The following is a 21,418-nucleotide window of genomic DNA, read 5'->3' as shown; positions in this document are numbered from 1 at the left end:
GATTTCTTAAATGGCTGCCCCCAAATCTTTGTTGATGTGTTTGGCAGCCAGTCAGAGCTTATCTTGTGATTTGTCTGCTCTGCAGATCCTCCATTGTGTGAAATATACAACGTTTTTGAACCTTAATTTCTCAAAACCAAATGAACTAATTTACACCAAATCACAATAGCATGGATCCAGCGTTCTACCAAATTTCTGTTTTTGCGATATCCCTGTTTAATTTTGCTATGGAAAAGTGCATGGGGAAAACATGATTTGGACCCCCTCTTTTTTATTGGCCCCCGCTTGACAGATCATCCCAAACCTTTCCACAAAGGAGCTGAGTTGAATGAGACTTTTTAGGGAAAGTTTTGTTTTATGGAAAGTTTTGTCAAATTGCACCAAAGTTATAAGCAAAACAAAAAATGCTTTTCTATGGAAACGTGGTCCTAACTATAAATACCGAGTGACAACTGCCACTGGGTAATATCATAGATAGATAGATAGATAGATAGATAGATAGATAGATAGATAGATAGATAGATAGATAGATAGATAGATAGATAGATAGATAGATAGATAGATAGATAGATAGATAGATAGATAGATAGATAGATAGATAGATAGATAGATAGATAGATAGATAGATAGATAGATAGATAGATAGATAGATAGATAGAGATGTAGATATAGGGACAGCTGAATTTGACCGCGAGCTGGGGAAATGGGAGCCCAGCTCCCATTTCCCCAGCTCGCGGTCAACATCTCCCATCCTCCTTTGCTTCACACTGACCGCACTCCCAGGTGCCTGGAGGCGCATAAAGACAGGCGCAAGGTCCCGCTGTGCGGGACATGCTGAATTTGACCGCGAGTTGGGGCACGGACCACATCCCCCAGGCTCCTTTGCTTCGCTCTGACCAAGCGCCCGGAGGCACATACAGACAGGCGCAAAGTCCCACTGCCCATCAATGCCCAGAAGAGTCTGGGCTGGGCCACCCCCCTGAGATCTGCCTTTGGAGCTATTGGGATTTGGCCACGATTTTAAGGTGCTACTCTGACCAGAGGTAAAGTGTTTTTCCCTTTTGGCGGGCTTTTTGTTCTGAGGTTTGAGGCTTTCTGCTGTTGTTTCTTCTATACTGTTTTATACTGATTAGTTCAACTGCAGCACTTGAGTATGGGAAAAAGGAAGGGAACTTCCAGTGTCCCCAGTGTGCTACCTCCACCCCATACCTATAACTATCTAACCCGGGTAGTGGACATGGTCTCTAATAAAATAAGACTGGTGGAGCGATGCCTTTCACTCACTGCAGAGGAACATGCCCTAGCTGTACCCTTGCTCCAGTCCATTAATCAAAGCCCTTCTGAGCCACCCCAGCCGAGTGTATTTAGTGCCTTGGCAACAAGTACTGCTGCTGGCACAACTGGCTATGCTTGCCCACGGGAGAGAGGCCAAACTCCCAATGCTATTGCAGTCTGTCCGGGGGATGTGTCACCAGCGACAGGAAGGGGAATTGAGCATAGCCCTATTGGTATGGTGGGTGGTGACCAACATCATGAATCTGATTCAGAGTGTGGACCAAAAGCCAAGTACAGGAGGAAAGTGGTTAGATCCACGAAAATCAAAACTCCTACTTCAAAGGTTAACATGGCACCCCGTAATAGGACCTGCAATGAGGAAATGCCAGGGCTAATAACTGCTGCTGATGAAAATACTTGGAACCAACTGAGCAGGTGGATAGGTGACCTATTGGACTCTAAATTGTGTCCCATTGTTGATTGTTTAGTACAAATTGAAGCCAAACTAGTGAAGCCATCGGTCCTTAGGGTTTTTACATGCGCCCAGGAGTCTCACTGCCCAAAAACCAGTTCACCATTCACAAGAGTGGAAGGGCCTTGTAAAATCAAGACACGGTGTCGTTCAGTGACTCAGTTTCCAACAAAGCAGCCCAGAGCATCGAAATGCATCCTACAATGGACAAACAAGCTGTTAAGCAACCAGCAACATGTTATTCCAGCAAGGTTCCCCTACCTGTGATCGATATTCCCCCCATGTCCGCTCACTACGTTGTTGTCATGGCAAATGCTCCCAGGCTCTCAGCTGGAGGCACGGAGGCACGGAATCCACCAGGGGCCTAATGAACAAATCTATACACTGGCTGAACACCAATGTTCCTGTTAACTGGAAAATATCTAATGAGATACTGCTGGCAAGACATGTGGGGGGATTGGGGGGATAGGAAAAGGGTACAATGGCGATGTTATTGTGGTCAACCTCCGTAACCCCATGGTCGGTCAGGAAATACTGCATCAAGCAAGTGCAGGAATGGTCAATACTAGCCCTGTTAAGATATTGCCACTCGGTTTCTTTTATCAGCATCTTGCTAATTCACCTTGTAATTTTGACAGATCAATTGTCCCAAAAAGTGTTTTTTCTAGACCTCCTCTTCAATCGATAGTCCCCCTGAATAATAGATTCACAGTCTTGGCTGGGTTGGAGGACATTGATTGACAGTCTGGCAAGGAGCATGATTGCTCCGGCACTCTGTAAAAGGGAGGGGTACTTGTTAGTCCAACTCCTGTTGTTCAACTGATCACTAATCCAGTACCGAACCATCCTCCCAAAGAGTCTGGTGCGAGTGCATCCATGGTTGAAGGTACTACAGATTACGCATGTATAAACTTTTAAAGCTTGAACTTTGCAGGTTTAGCCTCCTAAATCTTGATTGAAGGCTGGCAATCCTTTATTTTAAATTATGATATCTTCTTTATGCAGGAAACCTGGGAGCTGAATGAGATAGTATTTGATGGATTTACGCGTCTTTCCTTGCCTGCGGTTCTATCTCCAGCGGGCAGAGAAAAGCGGGGCTGACCGCCTAGTTCAAAGTTAATATTTGTTTTTCTATTCTTCCCCTTTTTTTGAATCGGGGGAGGTGCAGGTATTCTGCCTTATCTGGAATGAAAACCAAAGATCTACATGGTAAACTTTTGCAATAATAATTTTTCCTGTAATTTCTAGGGACTCTTTACAATAATCGATATGCTTGTGAAGAAAGTGGCTCGGGTTGAATGCCCCCTCAATTTAATGGCGGCAGGGGATTTTAATGCCAAACTGGGGCACCCACCATCTCTATCTCCACTCACTTTTGATTTATATGCTTGAGAAGCTGATCGCAACGTGATAGATACTAGGGGACGAGTCCTATTCTCCCTTCTGGCCGAATGGGGTCTGGCCAATAGGGGCCCTAACTCTACTGATTGTAATATCCCAACTTTTATAGGCCGGGGTGCTGGGAGCACCATAGAATATATCTTTACCTGGAGTATGGCTCCAATTATTGCTAACTGCAAGGTTTACTTTTATAGTGACCATAACCCCATTACTGTGCAGTTACTGTCGCCACATGCGCAACACAATTTTAAACCAATGTCTCCCCAGGATCTAACTAGTAAGGATGCAGGGCGCAGAGTGGCATGGTAAACTGCGAACCTGAAGAGCATTATGTCCCAGGTAGTTTGCAATAGTACAGCACTGGTGAACAGCTGCAACCTGGTATCTTGTAATCCGGCTCTTATTTTAAGTAATTTTTCAAATCTGCTATTGTGGATAAAAGAGATGCTCTCTAGACCCTTTGCCCAGCCACGCCTTCATACCAAATCATGGTTTGATAAAGTCTGTAGAGCTGCTAATGATTCCTTACACAGGGCCCTAAAGCAATCCCCCAGAGACCAGAGTGCCATTATAGCCAGTAGAAAGATATGCCAGCAAGCAATTAAGAGTAGGAAATTGGCCACGAAGGAGGAGAAATGGGAATCCATTGTTGGAGCTTGCCAATCAAAAGACCCACAAGCTTTTTGCTAAGCTGTGCAGCTTGTTTTATCCCCCATATCACGTCAAGATAAAGTAACAGTTCACATCTCGTCCACGGCCTGGTTGGCGCATTTCTCTGGGTTATATTCTACTGATAGCTAAGCCGACAATGCATCCTTGCCGATTACTCTACTGTGTCCAAACCTCGGGATTAGAGAGGACAAGGTTTTTAAAGAGATTGCAGATAGTAAAAGTAAGAAGGCTCTGGGGCCGGATGGTATTTCGCTTTATTTTTTCAGGGAGGACCCAGGGTTTTGGACTCCGCTCCTTACTTCAGTATTTAACTCTATCTGTAGCCAGGGCGTGCCCAGGTCGTGGCACTTATCAATATTTGTCCTCATTTTTAAAAAAGGAAACGTGCATGATGTTAAGTGCTATCGCACAATATCCCTCTTAGACTCCACAGCCAAAATTATTGGGAGAGTAGTTCTGGACCGCCTACTTTTATATTAAACTTTTTATTAGGTTCAGCAGTAGATATGCATACATTCAAGGTCATCAGTTCAGCATTGTACAGTATATCAACACAGCATGGAGGAGAAAGTCGTATTTACATAGTCACAACATTCAGAATTCTATCACGTCTCATTTCTAGTTCTACCGATGGGGAAATACATATGCCACCCCTGTAGTCATTCCATTTGCCCCATTTCTTATCTCACTTCGTCGGGCACCCTCGTATCGTGAATACTTCCTTCTCTGCAATCATACATTTGTCGAGTTCTTTCATCCATGTCCGCACACTCGGTGCGTTAGCTGCCCCCCAGCCCCTAGTAATCTCTCGTTTGACAAGGGTGTACCCCAGTGTGGCCAGTTGTTGTTCTGTCTCAGTAAGGTCCGTGGTCACCCAGATGTTAAGGTGACCCAGCCCTGGTGTGAGATTCACGTCTTTCCCCAATGCCGTCTGGATATGGGTTGATGCCCCTTCCCACAGTCGCAGAAGCGCCAGGCACTCCCAAATTGTGTCATAAAAGGTAGCCATTTGGGCGCAGCCCTGAAGACAAAGAGGATCAGCTCTAGCTCCTATCTTTGCCAAGGTCACTCCCGTGAGGTATGACCTGTGAAGAATTTTAAGTTGTATAAGTTGGAAGCGGAGGGTAATCACTGCGTCTTTAGGGGACATCAAAGCCGCCTGCCAGTCCTCGTCGTCCATAGGTTCTAGGTCGCCCTGCCACCGTTCCCTGAGTTTGTGGAATGTATTTGGAAGGTTGTTACATAGCTTTTTATAGGTTAAGGAGATTGCTTTGGATTGTAGTGGCCCATCAAGAAGCCGGTCTTCCAACGGGGCACACTCTGGTATATTCGTAAGCTCCGGGAAGGCTGTGGTGAGTGCATGCCTAATTTGTAAATATCTAAACAGTTCTCCCTACTCCATCTCGTATTGACCCTGAAGTTCCTCAAAGCGAAGGATCGACCCCTTTTTGGTCAGATCTCCAACTGTCGAGATCCCTATGGTTTCCCATCTATCAAAGCCGGGTTGATGGCAGAGGGAACCCAATCCCTGTGCATACCACAACGGTGTTGCTTTGTGAGGATGTTAGACCAACCCAGTCGAGAGGTCACCTGATGCCAGATCGCCACCGTGTGGAAGAAGGGCCCAAAATACCGCCCTCTCTTGACCTTCGAGTAAAGTGCCCCTAAGTAGCCAGCTCTGCCCATTTGATATTTATCTAGTAAGTACGCAGGGTCATCAGGGGAGCGATACATCCAGTGGTTTACCACAACCAATTATGAGGCCCAATAGTAAAGTAGTATATATAAGAGAAAAAGGTATCAAGGAAATAATACAACAATCATTCATGAAGAGAGCACATTTATTTTACCCCTTCAAGAGTATCAAATATTCATTTTGAGTACATCTGACATCATTTTCAAAATAACACAAAAACAGGCGCTTATACAAAGAAAGACACAATGACATATCACACAACATCAATTATATACATTGCACAAAGAATCTACTACACATGACAATTAACCCAAATGCAAGTAATTCCCATCAGTGTCCCCTTCTAAATGGCAGGCGGACCACTGGGAGGTAGTCAAACAAAGGGGGGAAAACACAAGCAAGGGGGGCAAAAATGGCCCAAATTTTACAGGTGTCCCAACAACAATCTGCGAATCAATAAGACTCTAGTGACTCCTCCATCCAATGTCTGTCGACGTGACCACGTTTCAGCCAGTATTAGCTTATGGCCTCTTCAGGACAGGGGTTGAACGGCAACTACAACAATAAAAGGGAAGGGGGAACAACATTACTCTCATCCAGATCATCCCCGGGACAAGGAAAAGTGACCAAGCAGTGCACACAATGCAAAGATCCCACAAAGGACCCCTCCACAGTGAACCAAATAAACCTTACATCCCATCAACCACAAAGTGACTCTTTAAAAGAAAAGAATAGCAAAAGGAAAAAACAAAATAACATAAGTACATAGCCCTCAACCAGGCCACCGTCACCAATAAATACTGACAATTAACTAAATGGTGGTAACAGCATACAGAATTAATTATCACTGAACCACCATCGTCCGAAACCCCAATTATAACCAAAGTATACCACGGCCGAAATTCGAATCATTACAACCCTTCAGCAGAATCTTATCCTAATACACTTACATGTATCTTCCTTATTTCTATCTTGCGTGGCTGCGCAAACGGTACACACAAAAGTACTGCCAACATGGGGAAAGAACAATATGGCAGAATATCACTTGAGTGCGATGGACTGATAATATACATAGGCAAGATATATATTCTTCGCCTTTGTCCCACACGGCGTTCAACCACCAGCAACGTTCAAGAAACGCTCTTACCTTTAAACTACTGTGAAAGCTTATCAACAGGTACTTTCCATGAGATCCGACCACCGGTTCTCCACTACGTTTCTAAAAACATAATAGAAATATACTATTTGAGCCCTTTGAGCACCTCTATCCAAGTCTATAGCAGCGTCACCAAGGCTAATGATCCACTTACTAGATCAAGGTAGGGTCAGTCTCCACAAGAAATCCTCACTACACCGCCACTCCGCACACGCTCAGGGTAGTGTAACAACAGAGCGTTAGACGTCCTACCCGGAAATAAGGCTCCCGCTCTGCACAAATCCCTCCCTCTGCCAGCAGTAGCATAGACAGAGGACTGGGAAGTGGCCGCTACGATCTACATTCAGCCTCTATACTTATCCGTCTCAAATCCACAAATGAATAGAGATATAAAGTTGAAAGCACCAGTATCCCGCTCTCAATAAAAATTATTATGAAATAATAAATCCATCAGCGATAACAAATCGCACTCGGCAAACACACCTACATTAATTAAATACATCCCTTAAGTGATTTTAGAAAGGGAGAAGGAAAGCACAGTGTGAACGGCAAGGTCACCAAACCGGAGGGAAGGGAGAGAGCACAGCTCCCATCTACACCAAACGATTCTGCACATTATATACATATATACAATAAAATTATTATGACCATAACTGCGAAGGAGAACCCTACAGATAGACCACCGAGGGTATACATTATATGCATTATACAACATACATTATCCACAGGAAAAAATGCAGGAAAAAATGTGTGCAACAGAAATCAAACACACTCATAATCTCGCACACCCTTAGACTAGCGCACCCTTCCTGGAATCACTTGAAGATGACTCTAGCCTAGAAATACAGGGCGGGCCAATTCTCAATCAAGGACCAAACCTCATCATGGTCGTTTAAGCCCCTACTGGAGGTCTGATATCTTTCTATCAGACGAGCTTCTAAGTTATTTAATTTTCTCTGTAATGATGTTTTAGTGGGGGCCTTCACTACTGCCAGAATAGTCCACTCCAGATCATTTTCTCCATGTCCATTTTCCATAAAGTGTTGGACCATGGGAGCCCCCATGGTCTTGCAACGAATCCGGGATTTATGCTGAATAATCCGCATTTTGACAGCTTGTGTGGTTTGTCCAATGTAGGAACTTCCACACGGGCATGTCACACAATACACAACATTTTTCGTGTTACAATTTGAAAAACATAACTGTTTATGTAGTTTTATTATGAATCGTCACTACTTTTGAGTCTTTGGTATGGACACACACCACACAATTATTGCACTTAAAGTGCCCTATAACTCTTGGTAACCCCAAAAGGCCACTTGTGTCTGTGGGCGTGGACGACTGACGAGTAGCTTTTACCAAATGGTTCCTCAAATTCCTGCCACGTCTAAAGGCAAACAAGGGCTTAGGAATATTTAGATGGTCCAATAGCCTCAAGTTCCTTAAAATAATCTGTTTAACCTTATTCGCTTTGGGGTTGAAAGTCAGTACACAAACCAATTGTTCAGATTCGTGTTTGTTTTTGGGTGTAAGTAGATTTTCCCGGGGTGTGTACCAAGCTCGTTTGAGTGCTCCTTTAACTAGACGTTTAGGGTAACCTCGTTTCACCAATTTCTCTTGTAAGTTCTTGGCATTCCTAAAATAATCGTTCTTGTCAGTAAAGTTACGTCGTACCCTCAGGAACTGCCCGTAGGGCAGATTGTCCCTGAGGTTACGTGGTTGCCCTGACGAGTAATCCAGTAAAGTGTTTCTATCGGTGGGTTTGGTATACAAGTCCACCTCCAACCTGCCATTTTTAGCAATGATCCATACGTCCAAAAAGTTAATGCGTGTATTACTAGCACTTTTGGTAAATTTGAGGTCAGTTGTACGAGTGTTCAACCATATATGGAATTGCTCAAGTTCTTTTTGTGTGCCTTTCCATATCATAAAGACATCGTCGATGAAGCGAATCCACTCAAGAATGTGACCTCTGAATGGAGTCCCCTCATGGAAGATATACCTTTTTTCAAAAAAATCCATCACTAGATTAGCTATCTCAGGGGCGAAACAACATCCCATCCCTACACCTTTGACCTGCAAAAACAAATCAGATTTAAATGCAAAAAAATTATTTTTCAAGCAAATCGTTGCCAGTTCAAGCAGAAATTCAGAAGGAACCATGTGTGGTCTCGGTCTAGTGTCCAACACCTGTCTCATAACCATCAGTGCCTCATCCTGTGGTATGTTAGTATATAAACTCTCGATGTCGAAGGAGACCAACAACTGTTGGTCCCCGTCGAACAACGAGAGATCAACTTTGGAGATGAGATCCATCGTATCTCTCACATACGCTTTAGTTTGTGCTACAAATGGCTTGAGAAATACATCAATATACTTAGCTAGTGGCTCCAGAATTGAGCCACAAGAGGCAATAATTGGTCTTCCAGGTGGGTGGGATACATCTTTATGTATTTTAGGCAATACATATATGTTTGGTATTTTCTGTTCTGTGACATTTAGAAACTCGTATTCTTTTTTACACAAGTACCCTGCTTCCATAGCATCAGTGGTAAGATGTAATATTTGGGCTTTCAGTCTGGCTGTCGGGTTATCAATTAGAGGGCGGTAGTGCTCCCTGTTACTTAATTGCCTTACGATTTCATCATCATATTTTTTGGTATCCCATTGGACTATTCCCCCACCCTTATCGGCTGGTTTAATAACCGTAAGGGGGTTATTAGCTAGTTCTTGTAACGCCAGTTGTTCTTGTTTTGAGAAATTCGATCTGAACGGAATTTGTTTGGAATTTAACAGATCTATTTCACGTAAAGTTTGGTCTTCAAAGACCAAAACTTCCTCGGGCATCGCCAAACGTTGTGGGCAAAAGGAGGACTTTTTTTTAAGGCCACTGAAATTTCTTTCGTTGCTTTCATTATAATCAGAAAAAATTATCTTCAATCGAATTTTCCTGAGAAAATGCAACACTTCAGTTTTTGTATCTACAGGGTCTTGCATTACCATAGGCACAAAAGATAACCCCTTTCGGAGTACTGTAGTTTCCACATCAGACAAGGGGTGTTTAGACAAATTGTATACAGGCATCAACTCCAGGCCAGTGTTACTATGACTCTCATTGTGGTAAAAGTAAAGTAGGAGATCCGGGAGGGCGATTCCCCATCATACCAACCTTTCATCAGTTTTTTGGTGGCTATGCAGGGAGCCTTGCCGGCCCAGAGCAGAGTGCAAACCTCACCTTCCACTGCCTGGAAATAGGCCTCTGTGACTCTGTAAGGACAATTCTGAAGGATGTATAGGAAGCGGGGAATGGCCAGCATCTTAAACAAGGCTGCGCGGCCCGCCAGCGATTTGGGCAGGGATCTCCAATGTTTGACATCTGTCCGCAACCAAGCTAATGGGGGGGCCAGGTTACAGTTATAGAAGAGAGTTGAGTCTGGTGTTGCAAATATTCCCAGATAGCGGAAGCCTTCCGCTGCCACCTCCACCCTGTAGTTCAATGTAAGACGAGGAATTGGGCCCTGAAGTACAAACAGCACCGATTTACTCCAATTGATCTGGTAGCCTTAATATTTCCCGAAGTTCGTAAATATATCGAGGACGCCACATATGGATTTATACGGGGAGGCTAGGTACAATAAGATGTCGTCCGCATATAGGGATATCCTGTCCTCCTGACCGTCCATCCACCTCAGACCTCGCACCCCAACATCTCTACGGATCCAGGCAGCCAAGGGCTCCAGCATAAGAGAGAGGAAAGAGGGCAGCCCTGACGAGTTCCTCTCCTCAGTGTAAACACCTGTGAGGAACGGTTATTGACTCTCACGTGGCCCCGTATGTCAGTATATAAGAGTTTCACCCATCCCATGTATTTCGGACCAAACCCCATTTTCACTAGAACTTCAAATAAATATGGCCACTCTATGGAATCAAACGCCATGGAAGCATCTAAAGAGAGCACCACTGCGTCTTCCGCTATATATTCCATATGCGAAAGCACATTATTCAGGTGTCGAATATTTAGTGCAGTATTTCTTCCTGGCATAAAGCCAGATTGGTCTGGGTGAACCAAGGACGAAATGACCGAAATCAGCCTGATAGCAAGAACCGTCGCGAGGATCTTAGCCTCCACGTTTATAAGTGAGACTGGCCTGTAGGAGCTGCATTTATCTACAGGTTTTCCTGCATTGTGGATCATAACAATGGATGCCATCCGCTGGTCATCAGGCAACACCCCTCGTTCATAGCTTTCATTATACATGGCCCGCAGATGTGGGGCTACCTGAGAAGCGGTAACTTTTAGGAATTCTATAGGAGTCCCGTTAGGCCCCATCGCCTTTCCAGAATTAATTTGACTTATAGCCTTGAGGATCTCGGCCTCTGTTAGGTCGCCGTCTAGGGTCTCTCTATGAGTTGCAGAGAGGGTGGATACGTTACTTTCGGAAAGAAGTTGGCGGGAATCTTCCGCATCATATGTGGTTGAGAGAGAATATATTTGTTCCAGGTGTTCGGCGAAGGCATTCGCTATATCTTTTGGGTGTGTTATAACGCTACCATCAGCGATAGTCAGATTTGGGACCCATCTATCCCCTTGGTCTCGTCTTTCTAGCCAGGCCAATGTCTTACCAGCCCTATCCCCAAGCTCATATAGTCTATGCTGTGTATTTAAGTGCTAGGCCATCATTTGTTCCCTCACCTTTATCTTATATTCGGCCTGCTTGAGTGTGAGGCGGTGTAGTGTATCCTCCGAGGGTGTGGTAGCATTGTCTGTCTCTATTTGTTGAAGCTCAGTTTCTAATTGGACTAGCTGGCGGCTTTTATTGTGGACATATCCTGTCTTCAAGGACAGGGCTTGGCCCTTGAGGACCACCTTGAAAACATCCCACAGTATTCGCGGAGACGCAACCGTACCCACGTTTTCATTGAAGTAGTTTGTAGTTTGCGTGGAGAGTTCTGCTTTAATGTCAGGAATTTTAAACAGTCAGGGACTGATAATAATAGTCGACCTTGGCTGTCGCTCCTAGTGGGTGAACTCGATTCTAATGGGGGAGTGGTCTGATATACCCCTCGGCAGTACTAGGGGATTCTGAAAGTTCCCAACAGAGGCCACGTGTGTCAAGAAATAATCAATGCGGTAGGAACTTTTATGCGCATTCGGGAAATAGGTGTATTGCGTGTCGTTTGGATTCAGCGTACGCCAAAGATCTGTCAGACCCCAGGCAATGGTGAAGTCAGTCATATGTGTATTTGGGCGTACTCCGGGTCTCTGGGGGTGCCGGTCCAGGCTGTCGTTCATAGTCATATTAAAGTCTCCACCAAGGATCAGGGTGCCCATTGGAAGGTCTATTAGTATTTTGCCTAGGTCCTTCAGTGTTTCCCTCCCCAGTGCTGGGGGTAGGTACAATGAGATCACATTAATCGCTCTCCCTTCCCACTGGGCTTCTAGGATAGCGAATCTACCCCCGGGGTCAGCCCAGGTGCGTTTTACGATAAGGGCTAGGCATTTTTTGACTAAGATCCCTGTACCCCTGGATCCCGTAGTGTGATCAGCATGCACCAGGAGCTTATAGCCCCACCGTGTCAATGCTTTGCTTTTATTAACAACCATATGTGTCTCCTGTAGCAACACTATATCTGGAGCCTGGCATTTTAGGTATTGCTGGACAATCTCCCTCTTAATTTGATCCCCCATGCCATTCACATTCCAGGTAAGGATGGAGAGCGACGATTCTCGGTTAACCCCCATCATCCGACAAAAGGACAGTACAAGTGCGAAAATATTGGTAGCAACATGTATAGAACCCTCCAACTGATCAGAACCAGCAAGACCTGATATCTCCCTTCTCCCTTACTAGTATTGCGAAGAAAAAAAGCAACATGGAATAGTATGCAAGCACCACTTTGGAAATCCAACAATTTCTGAAAAAGACCCCAAGCACCCCTCTGCTGTGTCCCCTCCCCCCCTCTCTGCCCCCCTGCCCGTGGATTTTGAACTACCCACACCCCAACTTGGCAGAGTGCCTCTGCCCCTCCCAACAATAACGAACCTTGTAGGGTCGGTTATCCCCAAATCCCCGCTGAGGACTATTGATATTGCCACTGCGATCTTTTTGTCCCATAGTCCACCTAGTGCATGATGCAAATCTCACAATACACGTGTGGGGCTGTGTAAATGCAGTGCGTCGAGAATAAGTCACATGAAAACCCCCAAGGCCGACTACATGATACAATCTGTCTCACCACTTCAGCGGAACAAATAGACGTGTCCTGCATCTTGTAGGCCCAATCGCAGGCACGGCCGTGATGTCCGTACATCGTCTACGTGCCTTGTGTATCAGTGGATTCGTTGGAGGGCACGGTCTCACCGCTCTTCATTCGCACCCTTTTTCTGTCTGTCTGTCCTCCACGCTGGCCCCCGACTCTTTGCCATCACTCGAGCCACTCCCACGTGTCCTCCGGCGACGTGAAGAACCATGCTTTGCCCTCTGATTCCACTCTAAGTTTGGCCGGAAAGAGTATTTCACCTCACGGTTACGGAGCTCTTTCTTCACCGCCTGGAAACTCCGTCTTTGAGCCTGGACTTTGGCCGTAAAGTCCAGGAAAAACGTGATTTCAGCGTTGTCCAGTTTGAGAGGTGGGTTAGATCGCGCCGTTTGCAAAATAGTGTCCCTATCTCTATAGTTAAAGACACGTGCTGTAAGCGGCCGCAGAGACGCTCCCGGCTTTGGCCTACCTCCCGGCACTTTGTGCGCTCTTTCGATCGAAAAATAGCTGGACAGTCTCTTGGGTTGTAGATGCTTCGTGATCAGGTCTTCCACAAAGAGGTCAGTGGCTGGCCCCTCAGCTCGTTCCGGCACCCCAAGAATATGTATGTTGTTCCTCCGGGCCCTCCCTTCATATCCATCCAATTGTTGTGTCAATTGAGCTTGACGACTTTGGAGTTAAGTGACTTGGGTCTGGAGCAGAGCTGTGTCCTCTTGCAACAACGACGTTACTATTTTGAGATCTTTCACTTTCTCATCCATTTTACAGAAATCAGCTCGGGAGGGAGACCTCGGTGGTGACTGAATCGAGAGAAGACCGCACTCCCCCGATAGCCGCCATGACATCTTGTAAGGTTGGCTCTTGTGACTGGTCTAGGTCTCCCTGCGATGCCGGAGCCTCCATTTGCTGTGGACTACGACTTTCTCCTGACTTGGTCCAGGCGAATTTGGCGAGTTTATTGTGCGTCGCCTTGATTAGACCACTGTGCAGGAAGGCAGGTAGCTGGCTCAAGACACAGTCTGGGTACTCACCGCTGCCTACCCGGCGTAATTAGGTATTCTGCCCGTGGCCTGTCTGGTTTCCCACAGAACTGTCAACGAGGGCCACCACATCCAACCTACCCTGCAGCACACTGAGAGTTCCCGTGTGAGAAGGGGGCCCCCAGCGTCAGGTCTCCCCCGCAACACTGGACAGTTGTGGATGGAGCAAGATGTCAGCCTCCTTTCTTCCTCACTATACACACTAGTAAAGTCACTTAGGTCAGACGCCCCAATGATCAGCCAGGCATCCCTCAAATAGGTCTCCTCCAAGTGCGGTAACAATTGAACTCAGGGTGACGCAGGAATCACACTCTTTGTCCCTGGGGCCGGTCGCAGAGCACCCAGGAAGGGCGCCCGGCAGCGCCGATACTTGCCCTGAGTGTGTTGTAGAGGTCTATTAGTTGCCTTAGGGTCCCACCCGCGGTGTGATGTGCGTTACCTTATTTATGTCCAGGAAATCCTCAAGTGCTCCGAGCCCCTCTCCCCTCCCCACCATGAGGATGGGGTACTCACAAATGTTCAAAAGCAATCAGCCAGGGCCAGAGTTAGTCAGGGAGGGAGGGGCCCCCACAGGCCACAAAGTAGTGGGGCCTTCGCAAAGGAAGTATCTACTGTGGCCCTTGTGTTTAGAAAAGAGGCTGTACCTGCGGTGACAAGCAGGCGGAGTCCGGTCCTATGAATCAGTGGTTTTCCTCACCGCCTTCGTGCCGCCAGATCGCGGACGGCACACATTGCAGCAGCTCCGATAGGCCCGCGAAGCCAGGGCTTCGATTAGTCTCAAGTCAAGTCAAGTCTCGGCGCCGCCTCTCCCCCGCCTCGCCCCCGCCTCGCCCCCACAAGCGCTCCTTCAACAATCAGTCAGGACGGCCGGTGGGCGCGTCCTGAATGAGGAGGGTGGGAAAGTAGTGCGCACATACAGCACCCGGCCGCCGCCCGCTTCCGAGTCCCAGGCTCCGAGACCCGACGGGGCTCAGGGCGCCGCCATGTTGTCCTCCCGGCTCACCTCACAGTCCGTCTCGCCCCATCCGTGGTTACAGGGCAGGGAGGCACAATCAGCGTTAGCTGTGGGCTGCGGAGACGTGGGGGTCTCTGTCGCTTCAACCGTGAAGATTTTACAGCACAGGATAATGACGGATCTGAAGCGGGGATGCAGGAGTCTCTCTAGCCAGCCGCCATTCTCCTCGGCAGCTAGCCACGCCCCCCCTGGACCACCTACTTGACTGGATTCATAATAATAGTGTATTTGCCCCAAGTCAGTATGGGTTCAGAAAGGGGCAAGGGACTATTGAACAGTGCCTCAATCTCCACCTTATTGTGGCACAATACAAATATGCAAAGGGAGTCTTTTCCCATTTGGCGTTTATGGAAATGTCAACAGCTTTTTACTACATCTCCAGACCAAAGCTGTGGACTATCTAGGAGAGCATGGGTGTTGATGTGGGGCTGGTTACATTTTTAAGGCTTCTCCACCATGACCTCATAGCAACAGTTAGGTTTGGGAGCGCTGGTGAATGCACACAGCCTTTCAGCATCAAGCGTGGGGTGCGCCAAGGTTGGCTCCTTGCCCCAATTCTTTTTCTCCACTATACAAATTATTTGGAGAAAATATTTGTATCTGTTGGGGTGGACATTCCGTATGTGGAGAAAAGGGCTGTACCTGCACTGTTATATGCTGATGATGAGGTCCTCCTGCCAAGGATGGCCAGTGGCCTTAAAATACTTATCTTTAGTTACATCAGTTTCATGAGAGACCTGGGTCTGGAGCCAAATTTTAAGAAAACATTTACTAGGGTATGCGGCTCAAGAAGTACTAATACCCGTACCCTAAATATTGATGGCAAAACCTTAGATAGGCTTAGTTCTCTTACCTGCTTAGGCCTGGAGTTTGATGAAGGATATACTTGGTTCACCTGTATTAAAAATAGAATATCCCAATATACCCAAGCTGTAGGTACCACTTCCTCGCTTGCTTTGTCTATTGGTAAAAAGCCTATTGTCCCTATTTTAGAGATATATAACTGGAAAAGCCTGCCGATTTTAATGTATGGAATGGGTATCTGCGGATGCAGGAATGCACATGCGATGCAGATGGAGGCGAATGGATTCTGTAGCTCGCTATAAGGTGTCCCTCCCTCAATCCCGCATTTCTCCCTACACCTTGCGGTAGGCATGGAGTACATCCAAGATACCATCAATGCTGCCCCTTTGGCCCTCTGGTGCTCAATTTGGTCTAATAAAGAAGCCAAACTTAACCGGGCAGTCATTAGAGACTGTTTAATTTGTGCTCACAGTTTGGCCATCCCACTGCTACAAGAGATTAAAAACTGCTTCTCAGCTCTTGGCTGAGCCAATCTGTTTGAGCATCCCGAGTCCATCCAAAATAAAAAGAACACTAATTGGGTCCAGGACAGTTTTAGTAAGCATAAACAAGCCCCTAGGGAATTAACGGAAGTGCCCAAACCTTCAGTCAGAGATTACTGTATTATTCAAGCAGACCCAACAATTGCCCCTTATTTATTATACGTGACCAACGTTTTTGAAAGAACACTGTTGGCAAGATTCAGGCTAGGTTTATTTCACTGGTTGAAATGTTTCCCCTTTGGCCTGTACTCCTCTGACACTATTGCTACCTGTCCATGTGACGAGCAATCTAGCCAAACATTTTTACACTTTGTTTTTTTTGTCAATTTTATCTGCCGTTCACTAGGTTGTTTTAATTCCCTTTGCTACGCAGACATAATTCTCCAAGTGCAAATCCGCCCTATTCCATTTATTGCAACTTGACGACTCTGATGTTTGCTAAGCAGTTGCAAGTTTTTTAAAATGCACTCTGGCTAAAAGAAGGAGTTTGCTGTTCTGATAAAAAAGATTTTACATCCTCTTTTAATAATTATTATTGACCTTGCACCTTTAAGGGAATACTGTTGCTCTGAACTTTTATTCATCAGGCACTCAGTTACACTAGATATGATGCTTCTGGAATCAAAACTTTCGCACTGTCACTTTATTCAATGTAAACCAACATAATGACTTTTTCTTGCTATATGTGGTTGCTTTTAATATGTGTGTTCTATTGTTTTATTAGAATTAATGCTTCTGTAACCTAATTTTATGCACTGTTACTTTAACAAATGTAAACCTACATAATGAATTCTCTCTTTTTTTAACATGTGTGTACATTATGTAGCATGATTTTTTATTGCATGTATCTTTCATGATCTGCCTTTGGAAGATCGAATAAAGACAGTCGAATTGAATTGATATAGATATAGATATATATATGTATATATTATCTACCGGCTATCACCAGTAGGTAGTAATAGTTAGGATCTGATTTCTATTAAAAAGCTGTTTTTCAGTTGCCTATATCTTTAGCGTCTTTTGACGAATCTTCACAAATTAGTTTGACGCTCACTTCAGTTGCTGTCTTGAAAATTTCAGGTGATCCATCAAGTAGGGGCCAAGAAAAAGGGGGGGTCCCAAAATGCCTTTTCCCCATGTTAGTTTCCATAGGAAACTTTAGACACGACTACATCCCAAACTGCCGAACAGAATTACACCAAATTTGGCAAAAGGAAGCTCTTGGCCCAGAAAGTGCGCTTTTTGTTAAATGGTTTAAATCCATTCAGTAGTTGCTGAGAAATGTAAAGATTTCTCACATATAGAACTGAGGCCGTGTTGGATACGCAACCCCTCCCGATCTTGTGCCCGAGATCTGATTGGCTGCCAACATTTCAAACCAGGAAGTGTTGGCAGCCATCTGGTGACTTGGTTGAACCGAGTCACAAGCAAAAACAGTACAAAAAAAGATAAGGGGGCAGGGTAGAGACACCCTGAACCTCTAGGTCTCTTGGGGGGGTCAAAAAAGCATTTTGGGGGGAAAACAATTGGTGGAAGGCACGTTAGATTCGTGACTCCCAACGAAAATGGAAAACAAATTAAGCCTGGGATCCCACGCTTTGTTTAATTAGGCCCCCAGGGTGTGCCAGGTCCCGCTGGCATTATTAAAATAATGATAGTTAGGGTCAGATTTCACTCATACAAAATTAGAGAAATTCAGCAGTTATAGTAACCTGCCAGTAATGTCATCAGTGAATTCACTGACCATGCCATGAGTGATGTAATATGTGAGGTTATAAGCTGTGCATTGTGGGGGCGTGAGTTATAGTTAGCTCAGCTAACAATAACTGCTGCATTTCTCTGGTTCTGTATGAGTGAAATCTGACCCTAACTATAATGTCCCTGTAACCTTTGTTTTATTCAGTGAATTTCTGAGGCTTTTTAAATTCTATTTGCTAACTATAATGTCCCTGTAACCTTTTGGGTTTTTTCAGTATATATATATATATATATATATATATATATATATATATATATATATATATATATATATATATATATATATATATATATACATATATTACCTACTGGCGGTCGCCAGTAGGTAGTTATAGTTAGGACCCTGTTTCCATAGGAAAACCGCAACATTCTATTTGGAATAACTTTGGCGCCGGTCGACGAAGCCTCGCGAAATTTTCAAAATAGGTGGGGCGCTATGCTCCGCTCCTACCCTGAAAGTCTCGGGGGGATTCGTCAAGCGGGGGCTGAGATAAAAGGGGGGTCCCAAAACGCGTTTTTCCCATGCATTTTTCCATAGGACCTTTAGACACAGCTACAGCCCGAACGGCTGAACAGAGTTACTTGAAATTTGGCAGAGAGGTAGTCCTCAGGTCAAGGAAGTGCCTTTTGTAGGTCTGGTGTAAATCTGTTCAGTAGTTCCTGAGAAAATAGCCTTTAAATCAATATATATATCTGAACCAGCTTACGGTGCGCTTACGGTAAGCTTACCGTACGCGTACGGTGACGTGCGCGAGCGCGAATCTGATTGGCTGTTAGATCTTAGTAAACATTCGAATCGGTCGAAACCAGGAAGTGGCGGCCGCCATTTTCTCTCTCGCACTCTGAGAGGGGGTTAAAAAACAAAGAGCAAAAACATGTAAAGGGGCTGTTTAAACAGCTCCTAAGCACCTAGCCATGTTGAGGGAGTCCCCAAAGATCCCCTAAAGCCAAAAACGGAATTTTCATGTTTTCGATAATTTCGCCGATTACGCTTACCGTACGCATACGGTAAAAATTATATAAAAAAAAAAATATCCACACTCTCCCCACCCCATGTGCAAATGGTGCCCGAAGTGCACCCTTTGTGCATGGCTTATATAGATTAGTGAAAAATTAAAATATTACCTTTCACAACGAAGCGCATTATATGTCCTCCATGTGCGCACGGTGCGCGAAGCGCATCGTGCGTACATGGCTCATCTAGCGTAACGTGGGCACGCGGTTCGCGTAGCGCACCGCGTGCCCACCGTGCGTGCACGGCACTAACTGCGTAAAGTGGGTGCGCGGTGCGCGAAGCGCACCGTGCGCGCACGGAACGAACTGCGTTAAGTGGGCGCGCACGCCACGAATGGCGTAAAGTAACTTAGCATTTAAAAAAACGTACAAATTCACTGAAAAAAACATAGGTTTCACACACGTTATAGTTAGGAATTAGCATTTAAAAAACCTTGCAAATTCACTGAAAAAAACATAGGTTTCACACATGTTATAGTTAGCGGAAATTTTACTGATAAAAAACCAATGAAATTCCCCCGTTATAGTTAGTGCAGGCAACTATAACTCACGCGACCGCAATCCTCTGCTGATGACATATGTGTCTTTATGAAAAAAAAATATTTGTAATATATGTATAGCTAAAAATTTATGGAAGAAGACATGGGCAAATAAGTGTCTAAATACAGTATTAGCATCAGCAGAGGATTGCGGTCGCGTGAGTTATAGTTGCCTGCACTAACTATAACGGGGGAATTTCATTGGTTTTTTATCAGTAAAATTTCCGCTAACTATAACATGTGTGAAACCTATGTTTTTTTCAGTGAATGTATATATATGTATATATATATTATCTACTGGCGGTCGCCAGTAGATAGTTATAGTTAGGACCGTGTTTCCATAGGAAATCCGCAACATTCTATTTGGAATAACTTTGGCGCCGGTTGACGAATCCTCGCGAAATTTTCAAAATAGGTGGGGCGCTCCTTCCCTGAAAGTCTCGGGGGGATTCGTCAAGCGGGGGCTGAGAAAAAGGGGGGGTCCCAAAACGCGTTTTCCCCATGCATTTTTCCATAGGACCTTTAGTCCAAGCTACAGCCCGAACGGCTGAACAGAATTACTTGAAATTTGGCAGAGAGGTAGTCCTCAGGTACGCGCACGGTAAAAAACCTTAAAAAAACCCCCAAAAAAACATAACTTAGCATGTGATCAAGGGCCCACGGGCTCGAAACGCGTAATGGCTGTGCTAAACTTGTGAGCGGACGAATAAAGATCCTTTTAAGCACCAAATCGTGGTCTGGGCTCCTACCTGCAGCGGCATATCGAGTGCGTGGAAAAGGGAGTTGAAGCCATATATATATATATATATATATATATATATATATATATATATATATATATATATATATATTATCTACTGGCGGTCGCCAGTAGATAGTTATAGTTAGCACCTATTTTCCATAGGAAATCTGCAACATTCTATTGGGAATTTCTTTGGCGCCGATTGACGAATCTTTGCGGAATTCTTCAAACTTTTGGCCAGCTCCGCTCCGCTCCTACCCTGAAAGTTTCGTGGTGATTCGTCAAGCGGGGGCTGAGTAAAAAGGGGGGTCCCAAAACGCGTTTTCCCCATGCAATTTCCCATAGGATCTGTTGTCGCAGCTTCAGCCCGAACCGCTGAATGGAAGGACACCAAATTTGGCAAAGAGGTAGTCCTCATTTCGGACTCGTGCCTATTGCTTATTTGGTGTGAATCTGTTCAGTAGTTCCTGAGAAAATTAGGGACCCTACCCGCACCGTAAGCGAACCCTCCCCGAACGGAGCGCGCACCCTCCTGATCGCGCGCTAAATGCTAACTGGCTGTCAAGCGCCTCTCTACATTCGAAACCAGGAACTGTTGGCGGCCATTTTCTGCCTCGGTAGAAGCGAGGTTGAAGAAGCAAGGGGAATAAGTGCGTAAAACATATAAAGGGGGCAGAGTGGAAATACTCTGACCCGCTTAGGGGGTCCCAGAAGGACCCCCTGGGGCCCCCCTTTTGTTTTTTATTTTAAAGCGGCGAAATGCGCGCACGGTGTGCGCATCCTATCGCGTTGGATGCACGGACCCTCTCACGGTGGGTGCGCAGATCCAAGGAAAAAAAAATGAAATTGTTGGGAGATAAAGATTAAGCTTAAGTGTTTTGAGCCGTTGTGTTCATTGAGAGTTCTTGGTACTTATAAGTAAGTACCTATACAGAGTCTAAATTTGTTAAGGAAGACTCTGTTTCCTTCATCAGTAAAGTGTACTCCATCTCTCCTATACATCTCTTGCATATGAAAGAGCAGATTGTTAT

The sequence above is a fragment of the Triturus cristatus genome, chromosome 6, assembly GCF_964204655.1.
Source record: "Triturus cristatus chromosome 6, aTriCri1.1, whole genome shotgun sequence".
Classification (NCBI taxonomy): domain Eukaryota; kingdom Metazoa; phylum Chordata; class Amphibia; order Caudata; family Salamandridae; genus Triturus; species Triturus cristatus.
Note: the sequence above shows the minus strand (reverse complement) of the source record.